This window comes from Chiroxiphia lanceolata, chromosome Z (assembly GCF_009829145.1).
Source record: "Chiroxiphia lanceolata isolate bChiLan1 chromosome Z, bChiLan1.pri, whole genome shotgun sequence".
NCBI classification, from domain to species: Eukaryota; Metazoa; Chordata; class Aves; order Passeriformes; family Pipridae; genus Chiroxiphia; species Chiroxiphia lanceolata.
Window position 1 is genome coordinate 48,833,091 of NC_045671.1, and position 10,571 is coordinate 48,843,661.

The 10,571-nt window shown below is 36.7% G+C and overlaps 1 long non-coding RNA gene across 1 annotated transcript; it reads left to right on the top strand.

Annotated features, from left to right (window-relative positions):
- The first annotated feature begins 6,008 nt into the window (after window positions 1-6,008).
- Window positions 6,009-9,455, top strand: LOC116781051. The gene is made up of 3 exons (XR_004354758.1): window positions 6,009-6,116; window positions 8,659-8,724; window positions 9,326-9,455. It is a non-coding gene; the product is annotated as an uncharacterized LOC116781051 (long non-coding RNA).
- Window positions 9,456-10,571: the final 1,116 nt, after the last annotated feature.

A 10,571-nucleotide genomic window follows, 5' to 3' on the forward strand; every position in this document is an offset into this window, starting at 1 on the left:
CAGTAGGACTTGTGCTACTTCCTGGTTTAAAATATATTACAGGTAGATCAGGTGCAAGTAAGTGTAAGACAGTTACCGAAAAAACCCATCTTTTAAGTCTGAAAGCCTTTAAAAGGTTTTGAATTGAGTAATATTTCTGTTTAGCAATGAATGACTATAATATACTTATTTAATAATTTGTTAGAATAGCAGAACATACAGTTACGATATATAACTGGGATGAGGATTTTTTTTGTGTGTGTGTGTGTGTGTGTGCTTTTTTTCCCACCCACCAGATGGCTCTGTTTCTGCTAAAAAATATCCAATTTTGTTGGTTTTTGTATGGAACATTATGAGTCTTTAAAACACCGAGCAAAAAATATGCAGAAATATTCTGTTAATGGAAATGTGACTGGTGCCTTTTGTCTGCTTGATTTCTGTTTTTGCAGTGGCAGTGACTTTCTTTTTGTGGTAAATATGTGAATATGCCTGTTTTTGTGATTTATTTTCTTTTTATGACATGTCCATGAAGCATGATGCAGCTCTACTTTTGTATGGATCCTTGTGGAGTTTTTTTGCTGAAAGACAGAGATCTGCAGGTAAAAAAGATCAATGTTAGATTAAAGAAACTTTAAAAAAATACTGAGGAAGACAGTTAATCTTGTGTCTCAGTAATAAATGATGCAAAAAATCCGGAATAAATTATTTGTCTTTCCTTCTATGGAAAATATACCCAGAAGAGTGAGTCTGCTATACAAGAATCTTATGAATTTGGGCAGCTATTGTATGCCTTTCCAAATCTGTATAATGGGAGTGTTGATAACTAGTTATAAAACACCCATTCCTCTCCAGTCTACAGAATACCTTAGTAAATGTCCCCAATGGAAGTCCCAGTGTCACATACAAAGGTTTTTTTCTGACCATTATTAATCTTTGAGCATTCATATTGAATATGTGAATTTTTAGTATGAAATGGCACTCTTGAGCAGAGGTGAATATAAACCAGCAAAATCGTATTCAAGCTGAGTATGGAGATCATAATTTCCTCCGAATTATTCATAAACTTTAAAAAAAAGTGTCTGGGCTAAATAAAGACCTGTTTTGCCCCCAGTTTTTTGCTCTGAGATTGTCTTTAAAGGTACAAAATGAAGGAAATATTTAACTTGTCTGGAAATAAAAACAAAATCATAAAATAGGGTCCATTGGTGTGAAGTCAGGGAAGGTTTTGCTGTTTGTTTAAGGGGATTGAGGGTGCTTAGACAAATTGCAAGACAATTCTTTGATGTACTTACCATGTATCCAGCTGAAGGAAGTTCTTCTCACAGAACTGAAAGGCTTTAGTAACCTATAAACCTTGTAAGAAATGACTGAACTATAGCAGAAAATTAGTGCTTTTCAGAATTTTTTTCCTACTTAGTCAAGTTTTAAAGATGTCTCGCTTGTCATGTTTTAATTGGCTAGATGTAGAGATTAGTTTCATAGGTTAGGAAAAGCATGCTGATTAATGCTAATCCACATCTCCACCTTTGCACTTTGCATTTCTCAAGCATCTGTTGCCATTCCTTCAAATGGCAAACTGTCAGGCTACAGATAATGGAGGCTCCAAAACACTGAAATAATAACCTGCAGGAAGTGAGCTGAAGCAGTTCCAGCAGGATATTGGCAAATAAACATACTACACCAGCTATATCAGGAGACATGAAATGAGACAGAACAAATGCAGGCTGAAAATGTGATACAGGGAAATTCATAGAGGAGATGAAGAAGATTACATTGCTATTGTATTATTTCATTCTAGTCAAGGTTGCATTTGAAGAGCTTTGTAAATCAGTTGATTGTGCCTACCAGAACACAAGGACATCCAGTGTTTGGTTGCAAAGGGACATAATCTTTTGGAAACAAACCCTGGAAGCAAATCTGATAGTGTGAACATTGCAGTATGTGGTAGGTGTTGTGGTTTAAACCCCTCTGGCAACTAAGCCCCACACAGCCATTTTTATACTCCCTCCTGGTGGGATGGTGGAGAGAATTGGAAGAGTGACAGTGAAAAAAACTTGTGCAATGAGATAAATACAGTTTAATAAGTAAAACAAAAACCACACATGCAAACAAAGCAAAACAAGGAATTGATCCACCCCGTCCCATGGGCATACAGGTGTTCAGCCATCTCCAGGAAAACATGGTTCCATCACGTGCAATGGTGATTTGGGAAGAGAAGCACCATCACTCCAAACATTCCGCTATTCCTTCTTCTTCCCTCAGCTTTATATGCTGAGCATGATACATATGGTCTGGAATATACCTGTGGTCATTTGGGATCACCTGTCCTGGCTGTGTCCACTCCCATCTCCTTGTGCACCCTGAGCCTCCTCACTGGTGGGGTGGGGTGAGGGGCAAGGTCCCCCCTAAGTTTCCTCTTCTTGAGACTAAACAAACCCAGCTCCCTCAGCCATTCATCATAAGACGTGTTTTCTTGTCTGTAGTGCTGCATAGGGTTTGGGGTTTTCTTTTTTTTCTGTTTCAAGGCATGCAATCTGAAAAGCAGTTGAAATTATATGGGAAAAGCAAACAATACCTTTTTTTTCTAGGGCTTCCCGCATTACACTCAAACAACTCAGTATTAAATCATGTACAGGAAAAAAACATGGTATCAAAAAATGCTGTGTAAAGAACTCCAAATTGCAACAGTGAAGTACCAGAAGACTAAACAAGTAAGATGGGTGAGAATTTAACCACTAAACAGTAGTGCTAAATATTTTGATTGTCTTTGTTTTTGCTTTGAACTTGTACGTTGCACCTGCTATGCTTAAGCTGTACTTGATTTAAAGTAAATTTAAAGCATTTGTAAGTCAATTCAGAATCATGCTGTTCTAAATGAATTGCTATAATGGATGCATTTGGAATGATTCAAGTGTGTGGAATGCACAGTGTTGTTAAATAACTGTTCCACTTACTAATGTGACTGAGCTTTTTTTTTTTGTGTGTGTGTGTATTCTTTGCTATGCATGACTGTGCTGTGGCTTTTATCCCGGTTTGGGGTTTTTGACGCCTTTTTTTTTGTGCAAGGGTGCTTGTTGCAGGTAAGATGGCTGTTGCTGGAGGCTCTCTGCATTAATTGAGAAAAAAACTTTGCTTTTTTTCTCTTCTCCCTTTTAATTAAAAGAACAAACATAAAACTCCTTGGAACACTGTGGGGACTTCTAACTAAAATTTCTGTAAATCTCAACACACATAATGAGCAGCTGCTGTGATCTCTGCGTGAAATATTTATGGAGATATCACCAATGGGCCAGAAAGTGTATCACATAATAGGATGGTTGATGTGCATGTGGGAGCCCTTAAAGTACAGAACAACAGTTTGTTGGCAATAAAATGTGATGGAAATCAATGTGGACTGGATAGAATTTGATCCAAAAGAACATCTGTCCTGAATGCTGGAAGTAAGACATATTTGTGTCAGCTGCATACGAAAGCTACATAAGTAATGGAGAGTTGGAAACATAGGTAAGTTTTAGCACATTGCTACTCAAAATACTTAGTATCCATGAAGACACATTTATTCCCAGGATAATAAAATCAAATAAAAAAGGAAAGGTATGTACACATTTCAGTTAGGTGCTTTTATATTCAACTAGCTTTGTGCTCGTGGTGTTTCAAACTCAGCTAGAATATATCATTATATGCTATTTGCTAGTGAAGATTATTGTACCGTGAAGTTAATTTCAGGAGAAGTCACAGAAGAAATGGAATTGGTGCAGGAATGAATCTGGAAAACAATTGTGTGATAGGTTTAGTGGACATTCTATAAAGTACCTTGCATATGTATGTCATGAGTCTCTTGGAACTTACTCCTCCATTTGGAGGAGCTTGTGTTTTGCACATTGTCTTGTGGTGGCATTTGAGACTGAAAGCAGTTCAATTTTACACGGTATCCCTTGTGTAAAACATCTTGTGTACATAGAGGTCAATATTAGAGGTGGTATGGGCATAAGTCAGCTTCCTTCTGGAAAATTAGCAAACTAAGCCAGACTGACAGCAGTGATCTAGTTAATTCTTCCATTTGTTGGTTTGTGTAGTTTGTGTAGTAGTCAGTCTCTGCCAGTACTGTGGCTTTTAAAATATCAGCAGAACCAAGTGCTGTTATTCTGTGCTCTGAGGAAAAGGCATGAAATCTTATACAGTGAATGGTTGGTAGTGTTTCATTTATACAACTGTATTCTTTGAATAGATTTAGACTTATTTTGAATGCATTTTATTCACCTTGAACTCCACAGTGATTTGCATGGATTACGTGGTGCACTCAATGTGTATTTTGCTGTCCTTCACTTTCATATTGAAATGAATAAGGCAAAAGATGATATTTACTAATTTTATCTCGTAGCTTTGTGTATGTCAGACAAAGTATTTTCCTTACATTTACCTTTTAAAATTTGCTTTAGAAAGCAGTATCTATTTGCCTGAACAATAATGTTCTTTTAGCATAGTGCTTAACATCACTTGTAGGTAGTAAAATAACATTATTAGGAGGTCAACATATTACACATTTTAACATGAGCCATGTGTTTCATTGTGGAGACTCTTCAGAGGTTCAGGTAAAGCTCTGCTGAAAAGCTTCAGCAATCTGAAAAATAAGGTCACTTAATGAGTCACCTGAAAGGACTATCTGTGTGTGCAGCTGCCACACAATGTAGGGGTACCTGAGCTCCATTTATCCTCCTGCATTTATCCAACAACTCAGCTTTAGTGTTTGTTTAGGCAACTTGAGATGAATAGAAGTCTTCAATGTAGACCTCTTCAGGGGATCCCAAGCCTCAACTTGCATTAAAAAGCAAGGTCTTCCATGATTGTTCTGTCTGACATTCTAAGTGTTTATTTGTTGTTATCACAGACAGTCAGGTCTAGTTGCCCTTGAGTGAGTAATTTCTTTTCAGAAAGGATATTGGGAGAGTAAGAGTAATTGAGATAGATAAACTGGGACACTGAGACCCATTTCTCCCCCCCACCCTCCCGCCATGCTTCTAAATTATTGAATTAACTACACTAGTGACTACATGATCTAACAGCACAAGACTATGTTGTTGATGCTCTCTTAAAATTATGATCCTAAGGGGAGTTTATTTCTTCAAGCAGCAAATTCATTTGCTGAGATCAGCATATTGGTAGCAGAAAATTAAAATGAAAGTAAAATTGTAACTGTCAGCATCTGATGCAGAGCAATACACCAGTAACCATTAAATCTTATTTTTCTCTCTGCAAAGGGAAAGTGATGATCAAGATGACTGTTTTTAACACTTCCAATTCAACCCTACTGCTGTTTGTTTTAAAGAATTATGTGCTTGAAAAAAGTTCCATTTCCCTTTTACAGTATTAGTCTCAGATTCTAGCCCTATAAAGCTTCTTTCAAAATTATGTTTATTGGTTTCACAGACTGAAAATAAGTTGAATTTGAAACATAGCAAGTCATCATGTCTTTTTTAACTTGACAAATTAAAAAGTTATTGTAATACTGTACAGTTTGGCAATGACCCAACGCCAAACTCTTGACAGGTGTTTCATGCAGTACTTGTGTCTTCATACCCAGCATGAATCTGAGTCTCTGTTGGGTACAGGGTGTGTTGTGGATCCAAATCTCTCTTGAGAAACAACTGTGAAAAGCATCACACACTGATACTGCATGCTTGGCAGGGATTCAAACAGTTTGGTTTTGTTTTCTGCATTAACAGTGGAAACTGGGAGACTAAACTTTTCAACGGTCCAGGGGTATAGAAATTTAACCAACACCAGTGCTATGCTATACTGTATTTTTTTTAAAATAATATTGAAGTTAATTTTAGAGAAAGTAGTAGATCTTTCGAAATGTCAGGTCTTTGGACAAAAGATATAAAACATATTTTCTTAAATTGTAGCTCTTAAAAAAATGACTTTGAACCCTGGAAATACATGCAAAATGTAAAAACAAATATAGAAATAAAAACATGAAGGCAGTTTTTCTGTTGCTATAATCGTTTTCATTTTTGATGTAATTCAGAAAAATGTTTGCCTGTTTCAGAAGGCCATTCAGAACATGGGGGCAGCCACATTAATTCAATCTGAGAAGATTGCAATGTCTGCACGAGGCTGATGACACTGAAACAGAGGTAGGACCTGCAGGAATAAACTTGTATTTGGGACAGAAGTCCAGATTTTATAATATGTAAAGCCCTGAGTGGTTGCTGTCTGTCTCAGGAAATGCCCAAGGTCTAGGGTTACCTCAGTTTCTGTTTGCAAGCTTCTACACATGTGCCTTTGGATAAGTGTTATTAGTTATGCTTCAATGAATTCACTGTCACGGTGTGTTGCAAGTGGCTGGAAATCAGACCTGCTCCTGTTCTGATTTAACAAAAATACATTTGACGTGAATTTGATAATAAAGCAAAACTTATAAATACTGCTGAAAGAAAAGACATTGTGGTCCAGGCTTACCACCATGCCAAGTTCTGCACACAGGAAGCATTTCTGCAGCCTAGTACCTGCAATCTCCATGAGCAGCAAATACTGGATGGCTCTGTATGTAAGGGAATTTGCTGAACAGAAAAGGCGGTAATGGGCTATCTGCTGTGCACTTTCTTTCTTACATTTTTTTCTTCACGTTCCATAACAGGGGAAACAACTTTTACTATTAGAAGAAAATAAAATACATACCATAACATACAGTAAAATAGAAAATAAACAGAAGAAATTGAAACATATTTGTAAAACAACCATGTAAAGCATGCTTGGAAAAGTGTTTCTGTGGAAATGATGTCTTGGCACTCCATATTTATTTTCTGTTGAAGCTTCCAGATCAGATGTGCTCAGTTAATAAGTCAAAGCAAGATTTTTCCAACAGCCCACACAGCATGCCCAGTGATCTAACTGAAATTCAAGCTGTGCTATTCCACTTTCTACATCATCACTAATACAAAGACTCTGGAGTCAGATTTTCATTGGCAATTCTGTTCATGCATTTTACAAATGAAATGTCTTTCTTTTCCTTAATAACTTACCATAAACTTGATTTGGACACTGAAATCAAACACATATATCACAGAAGGTAGAAAAGGAGAATATATGTGCAAACAACAAGGTTACTCTTTTCCAAAATCATTTCATCAGAACTGTAAACAAAATCTGGTTTGGAGAGAGTAAGAATCTCGTTTCACAGATACCTAAAACAGATACCAAGTGCCTATCCTGACTTTTGTCTTTCCCTTTTCAAATTGAAACTTTTACCTTATGGTATAGAGAATGACCAAAATCTCAGAAATGTGGACTAGTACCTACTTCTAATTAGTGCTTGGAAGTAATAAGAATATTTAGAAAGATGGTGGTCATTGTCATATATAAATTAAATCTCCATGCTGTGTTTAAAACATGATAAAATTTTATGTTTGTTATACTGCAGTAATATTGAGAGACTGAGATACTGCAAGAGTACCGAGAGTGAATCAAAATAGAGCACCTTTTATATGCAAAGAAGTTGCATACAAAAGCAGTCCTATATTGAAGGACATGCAGGACAGGACTGCAGTTTTGCAGTAACTTCAAGCTGTATCATCACATTCTTCAAAAGTTTACCTGTCTCAGATGTAGCTTTAACCTGGTCGTATTTCTGGCTTGATTTTCTGACCAAAATGTTATGCTGGCAAAAATAAGTGGTTGTTGCAGATCCAAACAAAGGCAGTCGGGCAGGGGGAGTGAGGAGGATGAAGGGATGACCTGATGGTATTTTGAGGACATCGTGCGAGCTCATTGTACATTAGCAGAATGATACCCACCCTGCCATGGAGAGTGGGAAGTCTGGAGAACATTAGAGCTGTATCTCACTGAGTCAAGATGTAAACTTGTTCATCTGTCATTTGCTTAATCATCATCATTGCTTAATCCTTAATTGTGACTTTTCATAGAATCATAAAACACCCTGAGTTGGAAGGGATCCACAAGGCTTCAACTCCTGCCCCTGCACAGGACCATTCCCAAGAATCACACAATGTGTTTCAGTGTTATCCAAATACTTCTTGAACTCCAAAACAAAGCAAGCTTTAAGTATGTCTTCTTCGTCTATGTCCCTGTTTATGAGGTGACCATCCTCATCATGTGACTGGGACTGGCCAGTGTTATTTCTGCACTACCTTTTGCCATTAACAAATTTTAAAAAGCTCTTTTGTTGTTCCTGCAGTACTGGCCCACTTCAACTCAAACTGAGTTTTGGCCACACAAATTTTTCCCTACAGTGGTGAGCAGTGTCTCTGTATTCCTCCCATGTCACCCAGTCTTGCTTCCACTTCCTTTTTTCACCTTATCTCCAGAATAAGGTCCCTGCTCAGCCAAGCTGGCCTTCTGCCTTGCCTGCTTGACTTCCAACATTTTGGAATTGCCTGCTTATGTGCTTTTAGGAGGTGCTGTTGAAAACATGACCACCACTGATGGACCCCAGCACCTTCTAAACCATTTTCCCAGAGACCTTACCACCTAGTTCCCTGAGAATCCTGCAGTCTGGGCTCCTAATATCCAGAAGGATATTGTGATACTGGAGAAAATGTCTTACAATTCAGTGTGGGAGGTAGTTTGTATGCAGTCTGATTTTTTATTTTTTTTTTACTAAATAGTCTGAGACTAACCAGTAGAATTTTTTTTTTCCACTTTAATTCTTTTTGATAGTTCCTGGCTGGATATTTTGGAGCAGGCATATGTACCCTTTATGTATCAGGCAGGAAGTTTATTTTGGTGATCTGCAAATATTGACAGCTTAATGAAGATTATTCTTTGTGGATGGTGATTCTCCTTTCTTTAAACTTTAATTGAAGAAACAGAAAATCTAAATTCCTTGTGATTTAAAGTTTGGGTGTGGACAATGTCATTTAGTATCCAAATAGCTACTGAATGATTCTTAATCATGGTTGGATTCTTGTTCTTTTGCCAGTTAATGACCAGCTGAGAGGAGTTAATGGTCCTCAGCTCCATCTTGGACCATTAAGCACTGAGGAAATTATTTCTTAGTAAGCGCCTGCTGTTAGGAATTTTACTATTACAAGCTAAATGTATTTTAATGTCTTCTGAAATGATTTTTGGTGGTGGTGGTGGTGGTTTTTTTCCCCAGAACTTGTTTCGCTGTGTTATGTCATTGCATGGACTTAACTTTTTATTTGATACCACATAAGTTGTCAACAAAGAAAACACCAAAATGAACATTCCTGCATGTTTAAAAATTGAAGTAGTCAATACTCAAAAGTATTTTCTGTTATTGGAATTGAATTACAGTCTTTTTAATCTACTTGAGCAAGAAAGGGACTTTGTATAAAACCTAGTCTATTTTGGTCCTTCACAGGGTGCTTGGGGATAGCATGAGGACAAGGATAGTGATTATATGTTATCTCCATAATTTGTATGATGTTGGTCTGTTGCATATTGGGATTGTGCAGCATTTAGGATAACTCTTTGAGATATGCCCACTGCACATAAAGGTACTCAGTGTGTTATAGTTTTTTTTCTTTATGTTCCCTTTTATTAATTACTTGCAACAGCTGTACAAATAAGTTTGAGATAAATGATCATGAAATCTTTTTACTGTTTCAAACAAATGGATACACCTAATATTAGAAAGGATAGAATGGGGATAAAATATGTAATTTACTAATGAGTTTATCCTAGAATATTTCCTTAAAAAACAAGTATCTTAAATATTTTGATATTTCTTGCTATTGGCCCTAGAAATTACAAAAGCTTTAGAAATTACCCATGCTTTTTTTCTTTTCTTTTTTTTTTTCATAATTACTATTTAAAAATCGTAGGCCTTTCTCACTCTATTAGTAAAAGAGGTAGTATTTCTGCCCCGTAATATTATGTCTTCTTGTAGCAGACTTCTTAGTGAAAACCACTTCCATGTTTCAAATTTCCTATGTCAATTCTGAAGGCAAAATGTATATACTTCTCATTGACTGAATCTTCATAGATGACTCAATCAAATTGTTGACTCAATCAAATTCTGACAAACAAAATACAATGAATGACAACTTTGTAGTGGAAGTTCTATGCTGAGCTTGATGTGTAAAAGAGGTAAAGATGGTTTTGAACAGTTCTGCCCTGGCAGAATTAATTTTAAAAAAGGTAATGATATATAGTTTGTATGTTAGTAAGTGTGTAAACTTTCCAGAAACAGAGTAGGGCTGCTGCTGCTGTTGTTGTTGTTGTGGTCATTATTATTATTATTATTATTATTATTATTATTATTGCTATTATTATTATTATTATGCTTCATTTACTTATAAACATCAAAAGTGTTTAATGTCTAGATAGGCCATACAAGGTTATTGTAGTGGGTTGGCTTTTGGATTTTTTTAGGCCTTCCTTAGCAACAGGGGTCAGAAATCTAAGGAAGTATTCCATATCATCCTTTAACGTAACACAACATGTAAATAAGGTACAGATAAGAGAGCTCGCTCTCTTCTTTCTTCTGGTGGCTGAAGACGACCGTCTGCCTCTCTGCAGATGGTCTTTGTTTGTATAGACCAGGGCCTGCCTGCTTGAACCTGCTGTTATCTCCGGTCCCTTTAGGAAGTGTGGGGTGTTGGTTG